At 43.8% G+C, this 18590-nt stretch overlaps 1 pseudogene; it reads left to right on the forward strand.

The window, feature by feature from the left end:
- Positions 1-17817: 17817 nt before the first annotated feature.
- Positions 17818-18318, forward strand: LOC114606858 (large ribosomal subunit protein eL27 pseudogene; annotated as a pseudogene).
- Positions 18319-18590: the final 272 nt, after the last annotated feature.

An 18590-nucleotide genomic window follows, 5' to 3' on the forward strand; every position in this document is an offset into this window, starting at 1 on the left:
TGAAGAAGGAAGGATGCTAGCATAGATGAATGAAAAGAAGCTAAAATAGAGTTTGTGCCAAGAAAGCACTTTGAGCAATATGATGGAAGTCCATTAAGTCTCAATATCACCATGCGGAACTGACAAATGGTCTTCTAGAGAAGATCTGCAGCGCCAACAAAATATGCTCTTTTATCTTGTCCATTGTGTAAATTCCTCTTCACAGTCTAGGGGTAGACAAGAAATTTGATTCCGTTTTCACTTAAAGGCAAACCTAACTAATTTGTACTGTCCAAAACAATAAACAAATGAAAGCATAGCCATCCTTTGAAATTCACACTTCTCCAGATTTTGCAATGTAGTCTCCATCCGAGATGTATATATTAGGGCAAAGTGTACATAAAAGTGCACATAATATAAGAAATAATAGAAAAATTGGATTATGCTATGGGAAATTGTTTTTCAAAAATGTATATATTAGGAGAAAATCACACTAAAATGCTGGTGAATTTTTTTTTAAATTGCAAACTGATATGGAAATGTGAAGAACTGAACTTAAGACTCCAAAAATGAGAAACTGGGAGAAAAGTGAAATTTACAAATTTGCCAATCCCTACTTAAGGGTTACCAAACAATCTCTTTTGATGGTTAGTCCTGCCTCTCCTCATTCCAGGGCCGGATCTAGGTTTGATGAGACCCTAAGCTACTGAAAGTAATGGGGCCCTTTATATGTCCAGCTGTTCTTTGTCAACAACAAATTGTCACTATTTTTTGTGTTGAATATATGCTATATGGTAATTTATGGACCTAACAGGTATCTAAAGCCATTTGCACATAACAAAGTATGTATTTTATCAAAGTAAATGTTGAACTGAAGTACAATTAAGAAGTATATTAATAGTGAAATACAATTAAGAAGTATATTTTGGGGGGGGCAAGAGAGGGGGGCCCAAAGCTATAGCTTGTTTAGCTTATACATAAATCCGGCACTGCCTTATTCAAACGAAGGGGGGGGGGCAATATTCAAGTGTTGAAAACCACAGAATTGCAGCCATATGAAGGGGAGAGTGAGACTGTGCTAGCTGGGTCCCAGACCCACATTCTTCATGCACTGGGGAAATGGGGAGGCCTGTAGCTGTCTTTGGCAAGGCTTCACAGAGACATGGAAATGCTGAGTAAGGCAGAGATTCGGAGCACTGCATTTTGAGTTATGAGGGTTGTCGGTTGTCAAGTCCGAAGCTGGACTATCGCAGTCTAACAAAACATGCTTAGTCTTGTTCTCTCGTTTCATGTACATCACCTCACCACAACGGCAGTGTCCATTAAAGTCTCCGATTCAGGTGAACGAAGGGACGGATTAAGGTTCCGCTAAAGTGGAAGGCATGAACTTGTTCAACTTATTATCGCTTGACCGTGTTAGACGGATCAAACCCTTCTGCTTCGCTGGATGCCAAGACGCCGAGTCCGGCACCAAGAAGCCATTATTCAAGCTGACATTTCAAACATTCTGCTCATCAGCAGGGGGCCCTGAAACCGCCATGGTGACATTTTAATGAGTGCGTAACAAAACCGAAGTCCTGGATTTGTGTAAACCTACTGGAGTAATTTACTTGCACGTCCAAAAGGATGACAATATTTATACACAATTTAGTGTAGCAGTAAAAGGACAGCTCAGAAATGAGTCTTCATAAACAAAGGGCAACGAAGCCATGTACTCTGGTGTGCATATTTCAGTTTCCTTGGCCTGAAATTGTGCTCTCTCATAACCTCATGCGAAAGCTCCTTCGAGCCTGCATAAATTTCACAACTTCTTTTTGAAAACAACACGATTGGGTGCTTTAAATATGGACTTGGAAATAGACGTACAGTGGTGCCTCGCAAGACGAAATTAATCCGTTCCGCGAGTCTCTTCGTCTTGCGGTTTTTTTCATCTTGCGAAGCACGGCTATTAGCGGCTTAGCGGCTATTAGCGGCTTAGCGGCTATTAACGGCTTAACGGCTTAGCGGCTATTAGCGGCTTAGCGGCTTTAAGAAAAAGGAAACAAACTCGCAAGAACTCGCAAGACATTTCGTCTTGCGAAGCAAGCCCAGATGGAAATTCGTCTTGCGGAACGACTCAAAAAAACGGAAAACCCTTTCGTCTAGCGACTTTTTCGTCTTGCGAGGCATTAGTCTTGCGGGGCACCACTGTAGTGCTGTCAAGGATTTAAGCTGGCAGCAAATGGGCAGAGTATCAAAACATACAGATGCAGCTAAGGCCAGGCTCTCAAATGAGGGTTCCTGACCTCTGGGATTGGTGTTTTATCAAAAAAATAATTCTGGAAGTGTGGAAATGAACCCAAAGATTTCCCCCTCCCCAAAGATTTTAGCGTACATTGGGCATTTGCCAGGCTATTAAATCTTCATATGATGGCAGACCACCCCTCCTCATCTCTGCTATGTATATTTAAGCAGTGTGGTGCAGTGGGTAGAGTGCTGGACTTGGTTGGATTTCAGACTAGAGCAGTGGTTCCCAACCTTTTTTTGGCCACGCCCCACCTAAGCACCTCTAAAATCCTGGTGCCCCCCGACATATAATTATTCAAAAAGTGAACTCCTATTCACATGGAGGAAGCCTGAAGCATGGGAGCCACATGTCATACATTCCCTCACTGATAAATCACAAATTTCCCAAGGTATCTGAATTTCTGCCGATCGCCAGTTCTCAGAGCAGGTAGTGGCCCAAAACACTTCTCTGAAAAATGGCGACCGCTCCAACTGAGCAGCTACAGAGCAGTTGCATTCAGGGGCAAATTCACCAACTTTTGACTGAGCACTCCTGGACCACTACTCCCCCTTAATGCGCCAAGTGTATTTTCTGTTTAGATATCCTTTTCCATTTAGATAACCATTGTCACCAGCTGACCGCCATGTACATTCTGATTTTAATTTTAAAAATGTGTGTGTCACAATATTTATGTACAGTATATGAGGCTCCTAGAACCATAAGATATACAAAAAAAATTCACTGTTAATAACTCATTCTTGAATTGCCCCTCTTAAAAATCAAACTGCTCCCCTTTGGGGTTTAAGCCCCACATTGGGAACCATGGGACTAGAGAGACCGAGGTTCAAATCCCAACTCAGCCATGAAGCTTAATGTCACTATCCTAACCTAATTTGCAGGGTAGTTGTTATGGAGGAACCAGCACTGATTTCCAAACCCTGCCAAATGTAGTTCACACTTACAAGCTTGCAGGAAGGATGTGTGGTACAATGCCAAAGTGCCCATGTCTGTTTCGTTGTGTAACTGGGATTTGCCAGATATTTGAAATGTGAGGTGCTGGGCTCAACTTTCCTTTTTTCTTTCTCCTTCTGTGATGGAACTCCTATTTGGGGACTTCCCTGGCTCTTTTCTGGCCCACGTAGAACCAGTCTGGATAGTTGGCCTTAGTGAAGATTTGACGTTTTCATCCCCAAAAAGCTTTTGATTTGAGTTTCTACTGAAATGAGGCTGCATTTTAATATTGTATTTTAAACTTGTTTTTAAGTTGTATTTTAATCAATTGTTTTTATAACTGGTGTTAGCTGCCCTGAGTCTGGTCTTGGCTAAGGAGGGTGGGGTATAAATAAATTTTTTTATTATTATTATTAACTCTGTTTGAAAGTTGGACACTTTGCCCTCAGAGGTGCCTCTTGTTATCCTGGCTTTTCTCAGTTGTGCAATGGTAAAAAGGTAAAGGTAAAGGACCCCTTACCATTAAGTCCAGTTGCGAACGGCTCTGGGGTTGTGGCACTCATCTTGCTTTACTGGCCAAGGGAGCCGGCATTTTGTCCGCAGACAGCTTCTGCGTCATGTGGCCAGCATGACTAAGCTGCTTCTGGCGAATGAGAGCAGTGCACGGAAACGCCGTTTACCTTTCCGCCGGAGCGGTACCTATTTATCTACTTGCGTGTTGACGTGCTTTTGAACTGCTAGGTTGGCAGGAGCTGGGACCGAGCAACAGGAGCTCACTCCGTCGTGGGGATTCGAACCCCTGACCTTCTGATCGGCAAGCCCTAGGCACTTGGAACATTCTGGAAGGCTCTTGCTTCCTCACTTGCATGCTACAGAGGCAACATGAGGCTGAGGGACAACGCTTTGAAAAACTTTTTGCTCATAGGCTCCCACGAAAACTGAAGCCAGCTTTGCACGACTGAGTTAATCTAGTCTTCAAACTTTTAAATTGGGGTAAAATGTAAAAATTAGGCAGAGTAAGAACAGATGAATGAATAGCTAGTCTCAGGATTTATTCAGCAAAACATAACCACCACTCTTTGGTCTCCAGAAACTTCAGGGAGTACAAAGTTATTCCGTAACAGGTATTTCCAGAAGTCATTTTCCTTCCATCAACAAATCCACAAAATGTCTGACAACTGAGATAGTTTGCATCAGTGCTTTCCCCTCTAAAAAAACGTTTAGGGGTACTCTCATTTCCCTACTCATATTGAAATACTGCCCCTCAATGAGGACCAACTTAGATTCACAAAATGTTTAGGGGTATGCCACATACTCCCAGAAAAAAAAAGTACTGGTTTGCATTATCTGTAGTTTTTCTCTGGCCAGCCTTACCCAAACCCTCCTCCCCTCTCCCAAATAATTACAAGTGATTCCATCTTCCAACAAGGAATCTTCTCTCTCTCTCTCTCCCTCCCTCCCTCCCCTTCTGTATGTTTTTCTAAATATCTCATGGCCCTTATACCATGGTGCCCAACAGAGCCTCTCTAAACATTTCTTCCCCTGCATTGTACGAAGGAACAATTGTGTTCCAAATGAATTAGGGCAACGCTGCTTCAGGATTCCTGAGGTTGCACAGCATGCTGTTTCATTCAGCCGCCTTTGATAACAGGAATGTAGCCTCTGGGGCAACTTATTTGCTTCACTCATTGTGTCCTCCTCAATGGATATGAACGAGCTGCGTTGAGCCTTGACTTCGTTTGCCACTTCAGAGCATCACATCTGACATTTATTTTATTTTTTTATTTGCCAGAGAACAGAAGGGGGAAGGGGAGGAAACTGTTCAAAAATCGCCGTTTCACAATTTTCATCGTGAAGAGACAAAGGATCAATTCTCTGTATGCCAAACAGCTGCCACTGGAGTACGTTCTGGGTGAGAAATTGCTCTGTTTATTCAGCCAAGAGACAACTTCTTTCCTACCTCCAAACTATTGTTCTTTCCGCCAACCAAAGCAATTAAATAAACAAGAGCTCTACCCCCCCAAAACCCCAACTCATACTAGTCATGCTCACTGGTATTTACGGCCCATGTGATAGCTTGTGAAGGACCTTTTGTGACACGCATTTGATCTTTATTGCTCCCATCATAGCCTCGTAGATTGACAGGGCTTCCAAACTTGTGCACTGAGCTACAAGGTTCAAAGCTGTCTCTCTGGATAGGGCACAATCTAGTGAAACTTACCCACACATAAGGCTCGGTTTGCAAATATGTCGTCATTGCTGGACAGCTTCAGCATTATGTGGTGGCTTCCTGGGCCGAGGGCCATCGCAGAAATACAACACAGCAAAAAGAATGAATATCAACGCAGACCCAATGCTTTTCAGTCAAATCAGATCGTGGAATCCTAGAGTTGGCTTCTTGGAAGACAAAAAGCAGACAAAAACTTCAAGAAAGAATGGGGGAAAATATAATTTATTTAGGAGACCACTGTAAGCAGCTGAAAACATTAGCAGGATTCTAATTACACTTGGAATATAACAAATACTATGGACAACATGGAGAGATATAAATATGATGAAATAATATGCAGTTGAAAAGATTGACAGAGTGGGAAGTCCAGAGATTCAGAGAAATTGGGTCCTCCCTTAAAGAGGGCAGGTGTTGCGGTGAGACCTGGCAACCAAATCCTGTGTTGTGGGTGGGTTCAGTTGAATAGCCACAACACCCAGTTGGTAGGTCCCTTGATGCTGGGTTTAATCAGGCCAATGGGACGCAAGCTAAACGGATCAAGGGACCTATTTATGCCCATGCACGTGACCCAGAGCTCACCCTTTCAGCGCGTACATTCGAAACACCTGCCTACCTCTCCCTACTTTTAGGGCTTTGTGCTTGACCTTGCTATGCCATCGTGTTGCCTGTCGTTGGGACAGGGGCACGGCAGGAATTTTCCCCACTTGGCTGATTGGCTGGTGCCATTTGGGTTTCGCCTGCTGCGTAGCAAATCGTCACAACTTGTAAGGTTGCGGATAGGCTCTGGTTCAGGTGATAGGGATGGGAGAACACTCTCACCATTCCTATGTGAAGGGTATTCCATTAAAGGAATCTAGGGACTCGATGGTTTGGTCAACCCCTGTGAGGGGGTTGTGCCTGTGCCTGAGTCCAGGGGGGCATTTGGGTGGCAGAGTTAGCCCGTTCCCGGCTTTCTGCTTATCCAGGTGTTCACCCTTGGCTGACCTATGATAGAGCTCTGGGTCAGTGCTACCTGCGTGGCAGGGAGTTAGTCGAACCAGAGCCTATGCAACCACTCACTTGCTGTAATCAATAAAGTTGTGGCCTAAATTCTGCCAAAAACCGAAACCAAAATTTGAGTCTTGTCTGAATTTATTTAAGGGGGAGGTTTAAAGGTTTGAAGATGCAAATCTCTAAATATGGACATTTAATTGGTATTGTTATAATTCTTCACTTGTAAAATCAAATAAATTTTATTTTAATTTTTTTTTTTAAAAAAAGAATAATAGGGATGACCTTAGGGTCATCTAGTACAAACCGCCACAATGAAAGAATCTTAACTAAAGCATCCATGACAGATAACCACCCAACTTAAGCTTTAAAATCCCTGAGGAAGGAGAGTCCACTAGATTCTGTTAGCACCAGACTGTTATTCTGTTATTACCAGACTGGGCAGTGCTTTCCTTTTGGATAAAGACAGTGTTGGGCAGTTTCACCCTTTTTTTTCTGTCACCCAGTAGCATTTCTCCATCTTCTCCACCCAGAGTGCCTACTACTTGGAAGGCCTCATCCAAGTCTTCAGTCTGGCTAGGAGGTCTATTTCCCAGTTTTCACTCTTTCTTCTCCTTTCTTTCCGGAGATGCCTCTTTTGGAATTGTTTTTGGAAGTCTCGATTTAGAAGGCAGTCCTTGTGTGAATTATTACCATTGCCAATATTTGTTTCTTTCCCTGGAGCGTTCTTGGCTGGCCACCATTCTGAATGACCATCAGAAATTCTCATGTTATAATTTGATCTCTTTTAAAACATTAAAAACAAAAACAAAACCCCAAGTCTACTCCGCTGAGATTTTCTTTACTGCTAATACAACAGCAGGCTACTTGGTCTCAAATGTCAGATCTCCAAAGTCCAGTCGCAAAGGGTTCAGCCGAGATTAGCTTGGACCATCACAGCATTTATTAGAAAGCCAGAAATTGGTGCCATGATTTATCTTCCCATGACAAGAAAAGTTGGAGGATCCAGCTATTAAATATTCAGGCTCCAGCGTAAAGTCTTTCAAAGTCAATTGACATATTCCTCCCTATTAGCATCTATAATGGTTTGCATGTCACCGTAAACTATAGTAAATGCCTGAACAAGCAGTGTGCTGGTGCATATTACTCAAAGGTTCTGGCTTTGCCTCCCTCCAGCTTCTGGCTGGACCAGGAGCAACAAACCGTAAACCTGGGCTTGGCATGTCACTCAAAACTGGGTTAAAACAAACCATAACTGGTAGCCAAGGTAAACCATGGTTGGCTAACATTAATGTGACTATGTTTGAACACGACACACAAACCAGGTCATTGTAAATACACCCTCAAGTTGAATTGTTGCCTTTTTTCTAATAGTGTTTCATTGGTATTAATATTTTATTTTATGTTATTTTATTTATATCCTGCCTTTCCCTAAGAAATGGGAGTAAAGGCAGCTCACAAAATTTTAAACAAATACAGATATCGCTAAAAGCACATAAGCGGTTATCAAACCCTCCAACATTTCTCTGTTGAAAATAGGGACGTCCCATTCCATAATGATAATTTTACTACTTATACCCCACACATATTACTGGGTTGCCCCAGCCACACTGGGCAGCTTCCAACATATATAAAAATGTAATAAAACATCAAAACAAACCTTTTGTATACCGGATTGCCTTCAGGCGGCTCGGGGGTTGGATAACTCCATACCCTCCAACATTTCTCCAATGAAAATAGGGACATCCTAAGGAAAAGTGGGAGATTCCAGGATCAAATCAGAAACCAGGATGGCTTCTCTAAATTTGGGATGTCCCTGGAAAAATCAAGGATGTCATAGATACCAACCCATTGTTTTTCTTTCTTAAAATAATACAAATTAAATGGGCTTAAAATAATAATAATAATGCAACTCTTCTTCTTCTTCTTCTTCTTCTTCTTCTTCTTCTTCTTCTTCTTCTTCTTCTTCTTCTTCTTCTTTTTAAAAAGGTTATCTGTAGTGGGCTGTGGAAATTTCCTTTCCTTTGATAGCAGATTATTGTGAGATTATTCCTCAGATAAAAGGCACTGGAGAGAGACAGCCTCTCTGCTAATGAAGTGTTAGCACAATATCACTCCCACTTATATGCCAGCCCCAACTCTATTTATTTAGCTTCAAAAATAGCTATGGAAATGATCCAAATACAACAACCTGCAGCTTTCCAAGAATGAATTTTCCCCTGCTTTAGATATATTGATCTGCTCTTGTATATCACCTATAAAGGGGAACAACGTCCGTATACACTGATCACAGTAAAATCCACTCTGTGGAGGCATTTTAAAGAAACAGAAATCACAGTCTAGTGAAAGCCGGTAGGGAAACTCTTCTAGACTTTTACAGTAGAGGATCAAATTCATAAAAGTGAAGAGGAGCACAAAGAGCCCTTATTTCACTAGTAGCGCCCCTGCCTGCCCTGTGGTGTGAAAAACCTTTAATGGGGAAGGGAAACAAAGTGGAACCTTTCTTTGTGCAAAAAGGAGAAGGACAATTGTTTGTCTTCCTCCATCAAGCAACAGGAGGACTTTTAAAGGCCAGGCGGCTGCAGTCTGGCCTGTTTTTTTTACGACATTTCCATTTGACAAACTTCCAGCTTTGATGGCAATTACCCTTTTTTACTGTTCCTTCAAACTGCCCAGTAAGAAACCTGTACTCTGCAAGAAAAAAAGAAGCCGATATTTTGGGGTGGGTGTGTGGAATGTGACAGACTAAGTTCCCACAATGGATTTAAGAATTCTTCAGATGCTCTCAAAATAGGGTGATCATGTTTCCTATCTTACAGAGGACAATGGTATTGAAAGGTTGCTCAATCTAAGTTCAGTTTCAAGCTAAAGAACCACAAGAACGGAGAGCAGGGACCTTGAAGTTGCCCGACTGCAACACCTGGACAGTAGACTGAGCAGGTAAAAAGGTAAAGGGACCCCTGACCATTAGGTCCAGTCGTGGCCGACTCTGGGGTTGCAGTGCTCATCTTGCTTTATTGGCCGAGGGAGCCGGCGTACAGCTTCCGGGTCATGTGGCCAGCATGTGGCGAACCAGAGCAGCGCACGGAAACATCGTTTACCTTCCCGCCAGAGTGGTACCTATTTATCTACTTGCACTTTGACGTGCTTTCAAACTGCTAGGCTGGCAGGAGCAGGGACCGAGCAATGGGAGCTCACCCCATTGTGGGGATTCGAACCACCGACTTTCTGATCGGCAAGTCCTAGGCTCTGTGGTTTAACCCACAGCACCACCCGCGTCCACAGGTCAATATGGCCATGGGCACCATCTTTCCTGCTGAAATGCAGCATTGGGAAGGAGAGATTTTAAGCCAGGCATGTCCAAAGTCTGTTTTGGGGGCCTAATCCGGCCCTCTGATCAGTGTAGTCTGGCCCCCACAGGCAGTTCCTTCTCTGGGTTCTAAAAAAGAAGGTTAACAACTTTGGTGTAAAATCCTTAAAAAAAAAACACAACTTCAATCCTAAACACCTTTGGTCGGCCCTCATGCATGTTTACTTCATCAAATCTGGCCCTCTTTGAAAAAAGTTTGGGCACTCCTGTTTTAAGCTGAGAGGTGAGAGATCTTGTAATTTTTTTACCCTTCGATTGCACTCCATGGGGCAAACTGAAGAGAAGATGTTTTAGGATGAAACTGTGAAGCTGTATTTTGTTGGAAGCCGTCCAGAGTGGCTGGTGTAACCCAGTCAGATGGGTGGAGTATAAGAAATTATTATTATTATTATTATTATTATTATTATTATTATTATTATTATTAATTAGCTGGAAAAGTCCACGCTTACAGTGGAGTGTTAAAAATTCACCTCACCCAGAGTTCTTCTGTCCCTGCTGTTGGTCTGCACAAAACAGCACCTTCATGGCATAAGTGGCAAGAAGTCACCGAGAGGAAGACAATACTTGAGTTCTAGGTGTACCAAGGGAGAACCACCATCCCTACTTGCTGTCATAGCGCCATAGCTACTGTTTAAGAGGACTCTGGTGGTGACCATGGGCTTCCTACCTTAATCCTACTGCTCAGTCCTACTGCTTCAATCTTTCCAATATGTCTTTCTGTGTCTGGCTGGGGATATCAGTATGGTCCCCAACTTTGTAGGGGAGCGGGTGGCGCTGTGTGTCAACCACTGAGTCTCTTGGGCTTGCTGATCGGAAGGTTGGCAGTTCAAATCTGTGCAATGGGGTGAGCTCCCGTTGCTCTGTCCCAGCTTCTGCCTACCTAGCAGTTTGAAACCACACCAGTGCAAGTAGATAAATAGGTACTACTGTGGCAGGAAGGTAAATGGCATTTCCATGCACTCTGGCCTCTATCACAGTGTCCAATTGTGCCAGAAGCTACTGTTGGGTCCATCATGAGATGTCCACCAGCTTCCAACCACAGTTACCAGCAGCCTTCAAGCAAGCAAACTTGCCTTATTATCGCTCCCTAGCATCCCACTGCCAGAGGAGGCAATCCTTCCATTCTCCAGTTTGCCTCCTCCAAGTGGAAGAAACCTGGGCATTGCTGAATGTCACATCCATTGCCAGGTGTGTCCTGTTGGAAATAAAAAAGGGCTTTCCCCCTTGGCCTGCCTTTATATCCACACAGTTGCCAAGTGCTTTTGTGACATCACAAGAAACCCACAGCCAATGGCAACAGCTCTGGAAGCATCATCTTCATTGCTTTGAGCCTCACAATGGCGGGTGGACCTATCAGTGACTGTGTGCTTGTTTATTTGGGATGCGGGTGGCGCTGTGGTCTAAATTCCTCTTGGGCTTGCCAATCAGAAAGTTGGTGGTTCGAATCCCCGCAAATGGTGAGCTCCTGTTGCTCTGTCCCATCTCCTACCAACCTAGCAGTTCAAAAGCACACCAGGGCAACTAGATAAATACGTACCGCTGTGGTGGGAAGGTAAACGGCGTTTCTGTGCACTCTGGTTTCTGTCACGGTGTCCCATTGTGCCAGAAGTGGCCACATGACCTAGAAAGCTGTCTGCAGACAAACGCTGGCTCCCTCAGCCTGAAGCGAGATGAGCACAGCAACCCCATAGTCGCCTTTGACTGGACTTAACCATCCAGGGGTCCTTTACCTTTTAAATATATACCACAGCTCTGTTTACTCCTGCTGCAAATCGCGATCCACACATGTTCAGTCAGCTCTGGAATTACAGGTGGGCAGCATAGGGGATCTGTTCCCATTTCCTTTGGTGATGGTCATCCATAGCTACAATATTTAGAAGACTGGGGAACAACATGTTTCTGTTATAACTGTGGAGGAGTCAGAGATGAGACTTGTGGGTTTCATTAAGAGTTCAGCTATCTCCTGCCTCCTGGATTTTGGGAGCTACTATGTGACAGACATCCAGGAAGAGAGAGCCTCCTACCCTTTGGATGAAACCAAATGAGAAAGTTGCGATGAGCTGATTCATAGTAGACCAGTAATGGATGAACTGAGGATTTCCACAACTGCTTAGCTGGCACATCATGAACCACAACCCCTGGTCAGTTCAGAGTTGTATCATTTTCTGTCAGGGTATCCACGCAAATCCCAGCATGGTTCTAGATTTTTCTCAGGCAGATCAATTAGGCCTTTTTTCTGTTCGCCTCTCTTTCTATGTCTATAGCCTTGCTAAGTAGCTTGTCTGAACATACAAATGGGTTCTCTGTTCCTAAAAAAATATTTTGTTTAAAGGCAATTTCTTTCTGTGGTTAAATTTCCGTCCACCCCATCTGCTTTTCATTAACAAGCTTGTAGCCTAAAGGCAAGATTACCTCATTCCAACTGGGATAAAGTAAGTCAGGATCTTTCCTGGGATAAAGGCACAGGCTTATTAAATATAGTAACCCCCCTCCCCTCCCAGTGCTTAGGTTATAAAAATGTGTTTGGCTATTTAGCTAAAGGGTGCAATGTACCAATAATTCCTCAACACTGCTGGAAAGAGACGCAGTGTTGAACTATTGAATTCATTGTCATAGGATGTAGGAATGGCCGTCCACTTGGATAAGCTGAATTTTTCCCCTAACTGTTAATTTGAGCTTTCACTGTTAATAGTTGAGCTTTCACACAACATAGAAGCCTCTTCCAGAGGGCAATCTCACCATTCATTTCTGTGTTGTTTGCAAATAATTTTTTTCTTCCTGGAAGCAAATAACACAGAAATGAGGGTCATATATTCCACCATATTTCTGAAAAGGACTTTAATGTTGTGGGAAAGTTCAAGTACAGTGGTACGTCTAGTTATGGACACGATCCATTCCGGGATGCCGTTCGCACTCCGAAAAGTCCGTAAGTAGAGCACCGCTTCTGCGCGTGTGCAGATAAATTTGCCGCATTCATAACATGAAAAAATGCAACGTAAAGCAAACACAACTCGAGGTATGACTGTACAATGCAGACATTAACATATGGTAACCACACGTCCCTGCTTCCCGGGGACAGTCCTCGGGACAAAATGCATCCCTGGAATGTCCCTGGATTTCATTCAATGTCCGTGGATTTATATTTTAAGTGTTGTAGATTTATTAGTAGTGAATGAATGTTGTGTGATTGGTTCAATGGCACAAGACACATCATATGGGGACTTCCAGCGAGGCAAAATGGCAGGCGCCACGGCAGTGAGCAGCTCCTGAAGCTATTAGGCTGAGGCTGCCACTGTCACTACCAAAGGGGAACTGGGGACTCCTGGTGTGTCAACTGGGGGAGCCGCTGCCCCCCAGCGACCCAAATTGAGCCAGGAGCGAGAGCACCCAGCCACCTGGCTAACTGCCCAGGGGCACTCCGGGGCCAGGAAAACCCTGGAGCCAACGCAAAAGGAAAGGGGAGAGGAGAAGGAGAAGGAAGAGAGAGAAAAAGGAAAGGGGACAGGAGAAGGAGGAGGAGGAGAGAGAGTGTGTGCATGCGCCCCAGGCACCAACAATCCACGTTACGCCACTGGTCAGTGGGGAATATTGCCTTCCCGTCCTACATCTGGGCTTCCCAAAGGTATCTGGTTGGGTACTAGAGAAAGAAGGTGCTAGACTAGATGGGCCATTGGTCTGATCTGACAGGGCACCTCTTACCTTCTTATGTTGGTTCCTTCTACAGGTATATGGTGTAGGAATTGGGCTAATGAACTACAGCAGCAATAGAAGGCAACAAACCAGCCAAGCAGGTCCTCTACCACACCCTGCCAAGAATCCAAGTACAGCCCAACTCTTAGATGTTCTCTGATGCAATCAGCTGTCCTGCCATTTTGGCTCCCTCTCTAGCCCTCTCTCTTCAATGTATCCTCACCCCCCAGGCTTGGATTTTTGTGGCTTTTGCTTCTACCCAGCAGTGGGAAGAGACTCAGATTGCCTCATCTTCCAGCACAGCTGGCTTTCCCATGTTCCAATGGACTTAAATGGGCATAGAACCAGGCTCTCAGCTAGCTAAGCTTCTCAGAAAAACAAAAACAAACATTTCAGCTTTGGCAAGGCCACCTTGTCCCAAACCATGCCCATGTGTCACAGGCAATATGCGCTTCTGCAACAGGCAGGGTTATGATTATGGTATTCCCCGCGTGTATTTGAAGAAAACAAGCCATAAAATATGTTGGCCCATTGCACATATTGCCACAGCAGTAATTATATGCATGGTAAGGTTGGGAGAAATTTCATTTGGTGTATGCCCAGCTCTTCTAGAATTGGGAGTCCTGGTTTTATGCTAGAGTATAATTTCTTTGCAGGGAAAGTTTTATTTCTCTGAGCTGGGCTGCCTGTTTCTTGCCATCCTTCAGGCTGCAGCAACAGCTGAGCCTTGAGGGGAAACCTTTATCGGTGTATGCAATGAACATACAGGCAGAAAAGGGGATAGCTGGGGACTTAAAGAACTTGGAGCACACACTCATGACGCAAATAGAGATGATAGATAGATAGATAGATAGATAGATAGATAGATAGATAGATAGATAGATAGATGATAGATGCCTCTGGGAAATTCAGATGATGGGATAGTGTGCCTGCTCCTGCTTTGATAACATCTCTTTTGTCATTAGAAATCCCAGCTTTCAGAGAGCTTTTCAACACAAGATGAGAATATACAATATTAAAAACATTTATTTATTTTTGCACACCCACACACCCCTGTATTTTGTTGTTGCAATAGCACACATGAATCCACTGATTTGAGTATTGTTTTGGTTTTTTAGCTATATCAATTAGTGTTATGAACATATATTTGGGTGTCAGGTATAAAATCTGATCCAGATTTAGTCCATATTATCTCCTCCTGTACGTCAAACTCCTAGAGCGGCTGTGGAATGCTAGGCTTGAATCAACATATGTGGTGGACATGTCAGAAAGTGGCTCAGTTCTGGGAAGGAAGGATTTGTTGAAATAAAAGTGATTACCAGACAATACTCCTCTGAATGTCCCCAGCTGGTGCTGTTCAGTTTTTTTACAGGACATAATAAACCCATAATAAGTTATATTTTACTAGTGGCCAGACTCTTAATAACAAGATACTGGAAGAACTTGGAGGGTGTTTCTTTGTCAAATTGGTGCTATAAAGTATGGCAAACAACACTTATGTAAAATTTGACTAATAAAATATAAGTTTGAGGCATGGAAATATCGTTTACCTTCCCACCGCAGCAGTACCTATTTATCTACTTGCACTGGTGTGCTTTCGAACTGCTAGGTTGGCAGGAGCAGGGACAGAGCAGCGGGAGCTCACCCAGTCACGGGGATTCGAACCGCTGACCTTTCAATTGGCAACCCCAAGAGGTTCGGTGGTTTAGACCACAGCGCCAATTGCATCCCTTAAGGTCAAGGCCTCATGACAGTGCTGTAGATTTAACAAAGTCTGAATAGCCAACTTGGTAATGGGGACCTGAATCAAAGGGTGATAAAATTAGCATGTCCCCAGCCCTTCCATCATCCCATCGGTTTCTGAGGTAAACATAAACATAACCACGTGCAATTTCCCACAATATAATGCATTTTTATGTCATGTTCACTAACTTATGCATTTTTATGTACACTTCCCCACTAACATATGCATTTTTGTCCATGTTGTTTAATTGGAGAACTGCAAGGCAGAATTCGGAGAAGTAACAATTGCAAAGGATCACTGTGTTTCAATTTGCATGTTGGCTCAATAAGTGTGAATTAGGATTTTAATGAAAAAATACCTATTTCTCCTCTCCCTCACCTCCCAGTTCTTAGGCACAAACGCCTGGAGCCACTCAGACCTGGATTGGATCCTGCCCTGATCCTGCCCTGGTTCCATGTGTTGATCATTTAATTCAGAGTAGTTTGGGGGAGAGGGGAGAAGCTCAGACCCTCCAAGTGTCCTTATTTTCCAGGGACATCCCTGATTTACAGAATCCATCTGGGTTTCTGATTTGATCCTGGAATGTCCCACTTTCCCCTGGAGAATATGGAGTTATCCAACTCCTGAGCCATCTGAAGGCAATCCTGTATAGCGAAGGCTTTTTTTAAAAAAAAAGGTTTAATGTTTTATTGTGTTTTTATATATGTTGGCTTCTTCACCCAGTCAGATGTGTGGGGTATAAATAGTAAAATTATCATTATGGAATGGGCCGTCCCTATTTTCATCGGGGAAATGTTGGAGGGTATGGAAGCTTCAGTAAAATGATGTATCCTGCCATCCAGATCTTTATGGCGGCTGAAACTTTGATTTCATCAGGCTTTGGTGGGAATCATTGAAAACTCTGGGAACTGCATGATTCATCCTAAATCTAGCTCATGGATTTAAGATCCCTATGATGAATTCGGTTCCCATCTGTGTGAGAACCAATGCATGGGGTTTAAAATGAGGCAGAACTTGCAGAAGGGGAAAATTGCACAAGGGGTGGAGGGGGTGGAGGAAAGGAATTGAACCTGGCCTGTTGGGAGTCGTATTACTAAAATTACTCCCTACCAGAGCACTCACTCAAAACAGCTGTCCTCAGAATTCCGAGGAACCACATGTCTGCTTTCAGTTCAACAAAAGAAAAGGAATTCCCCAGAGGAGTCAGAGGAATTCGTGATGTGTTTTCTTACTTCACATCTGAGCAATGTCCCTGTTGACTGCTGCCGTACTGAAATGCAAACAGATGTGTGTCTGAAACGCCATCCTGGATCTTGGCTGGCCTTCTTCACCAACTTCAAAGGGATGCTGGCTCTTTTTTGGAATAAGCAGAGCTGTCCTCCTAGGTAAAATAACCAGAAAAGGAGAATGGACCAAGTGTCTCACCAGGTGTTTGTTCCTCATCTAAAGGGGACTCCATGCAACAACATGAAAACACCAGTATCCTATCCACTGAAGCATGTCAGCTGTTTCTATAGTGGATGGCCAAAATGATGAAACATCTGTGATTGATAAAGATGAATTATGTTGGGAAGGCCTGGAGTTAAGGGCAAAGGTCATATACCTTTATGCCATAAAAATGCACCCCATAAACTTAAACAAGCCAGTGCTCTGACACTTTCCTCTGCAGTAAAATGCTTCCCACAAGGACTCCTGATTCTCGAGAGAGGCAAAATCACAAAATCTTGTCCTAAACCAACCTTCTTAATGTATTAATTGCATGGAACGAGATTGCCACTTATTTAATGTTTCTACAGCCCATCACCTGTTATGCCAGCCTTTTATGGGAAGGAGAAGTTTAATGGGATTTTTCCCCCTCCTTTTTTTCTTTCCTTTTAAATAAATGTTGTTGTTGTTGTTTAGTCGTTCAGTCGTGTCCGACTCTTCGTGACCCCGTGGACCAGAGCACGCCAGGCACTCCTGTCTTCCACTGCCTCCCGCAATTTGGTCAGACTCATGTTGGTAGCTTCAAGAACACTGTCCAACCATCTCGTCCTCTGTCGTCCCCTTCTCCTTGTGCCCTCCATCTTTCCCAACATCAGGGTTTTTTCCAGGGAGTCTTCTCTTCTCATGAGGTGGCCAAAGTATTGGAGTCTCAGCTTCAGGATCTGTCGTTCCAGTGAAGGAAGGACAGATACCCTTTTAAAAAATAAATAAAAAAATACAATACTATATTCTCTAGGGCATTACCTTCAAGTTCATGATGAAGAATGTAACCTAAGAGAAGCATGAGCTCAAACAGATATATATTCTAAGGCAGCCTTCACCCACTAGCTAGGGCTGATGGGAGTTGCAGTCCAAAACCTCTGGAGGACACAGCTACCTTCACTTGAGTTTAAATTCACCTATTTCCTATTCAAACCATCTACAATGTTTCATAGCAGCACTAAGAGTATCATTCCCTCAATTCCACCTCCAGAGCTGTAGGCTGGTCCAGTGCTCGAAGGATGGGGAAAGGGGTAGGAAGGACGTATTAACTATTTCCCCCCTTATAAGTCCTAGTGTCAGGAGTAGGTGTCAGGAATAAATCACTGGAGTAAGTGAAGTTAACTCTTTATTAGAAGAAACATGGTGCCTCTTCCGGTGTGGGTGCCATCGCTGCCGCAGTTCCAAGATGGGCAAGTTTATGAAACCAGGGAAAGTCGTCCTTGTCCTCGCTGGGCGTTACTCCGGATGCAAAGCTGTTATTGTTAAGAATATTGATGATGGCACCTCTTACTGCCCCTACAGCCACGCTCTGGTGGTCGGTATCGATCGCTACCCACGCAAAGTGACAGCAAGCATGGGCAAGAAGAAGATTGCCAAGCGTTCGAAGATCAAGTCCTTTGTGAAGGTCTACAATGACAACCACTTGATGCCTACCAGGTACTCCATTGATATTCCCCTTGACAAGACCGTTGTCACCAAGAATGTCTTTAGGGACCCTGTGCTGAAATGTAAAGCCCAGCGGGAGGCTAAAGTGAAATTTGAGGAGAGATACAAGACAGGCAAGAACAAGTGGTTTTTCCAGAAGCTCAGATTCTCAGTGGCATGCATTTGCACCAAGAAATATTTTTGAAGAGCCAAGAAGAAGAAGAAGAAGAAGAAACATGGTCAGCTCAGGAGTGCCAGCAACTCTTCATGGCAGGTTTTGCCTCTATGAGGCAGTTGTGAAGGCTGAATGTTCCCACCTTTGCACAGCTGCCTAAATCTCATTCCCAAGCAATCTGAGGCTACGTAACGTGCCTGTCTCTGTTCCTCTCTCTTCATGCCTCTTCTGGTCCTGGGAGACCAGCGGGGATGGGAGCTTGTTGCAGTAGGAGGGGGAGACACCCTGGCTTCTTCACCAGCC

Source organism: Podarcis muralis, chromosome 11, assembly GCF_964188315.1.
Source record: "Podarcis muralis chromosome 11, rPodMur119.hap1.1, whole genome shotgun sequence".
Taxonomy (NCBI): Eukaryota; Metazoa; Chordata; class Lepidosauria; order Squamata; family Lacertidae; genus Podarcis; species Podarcis muralis.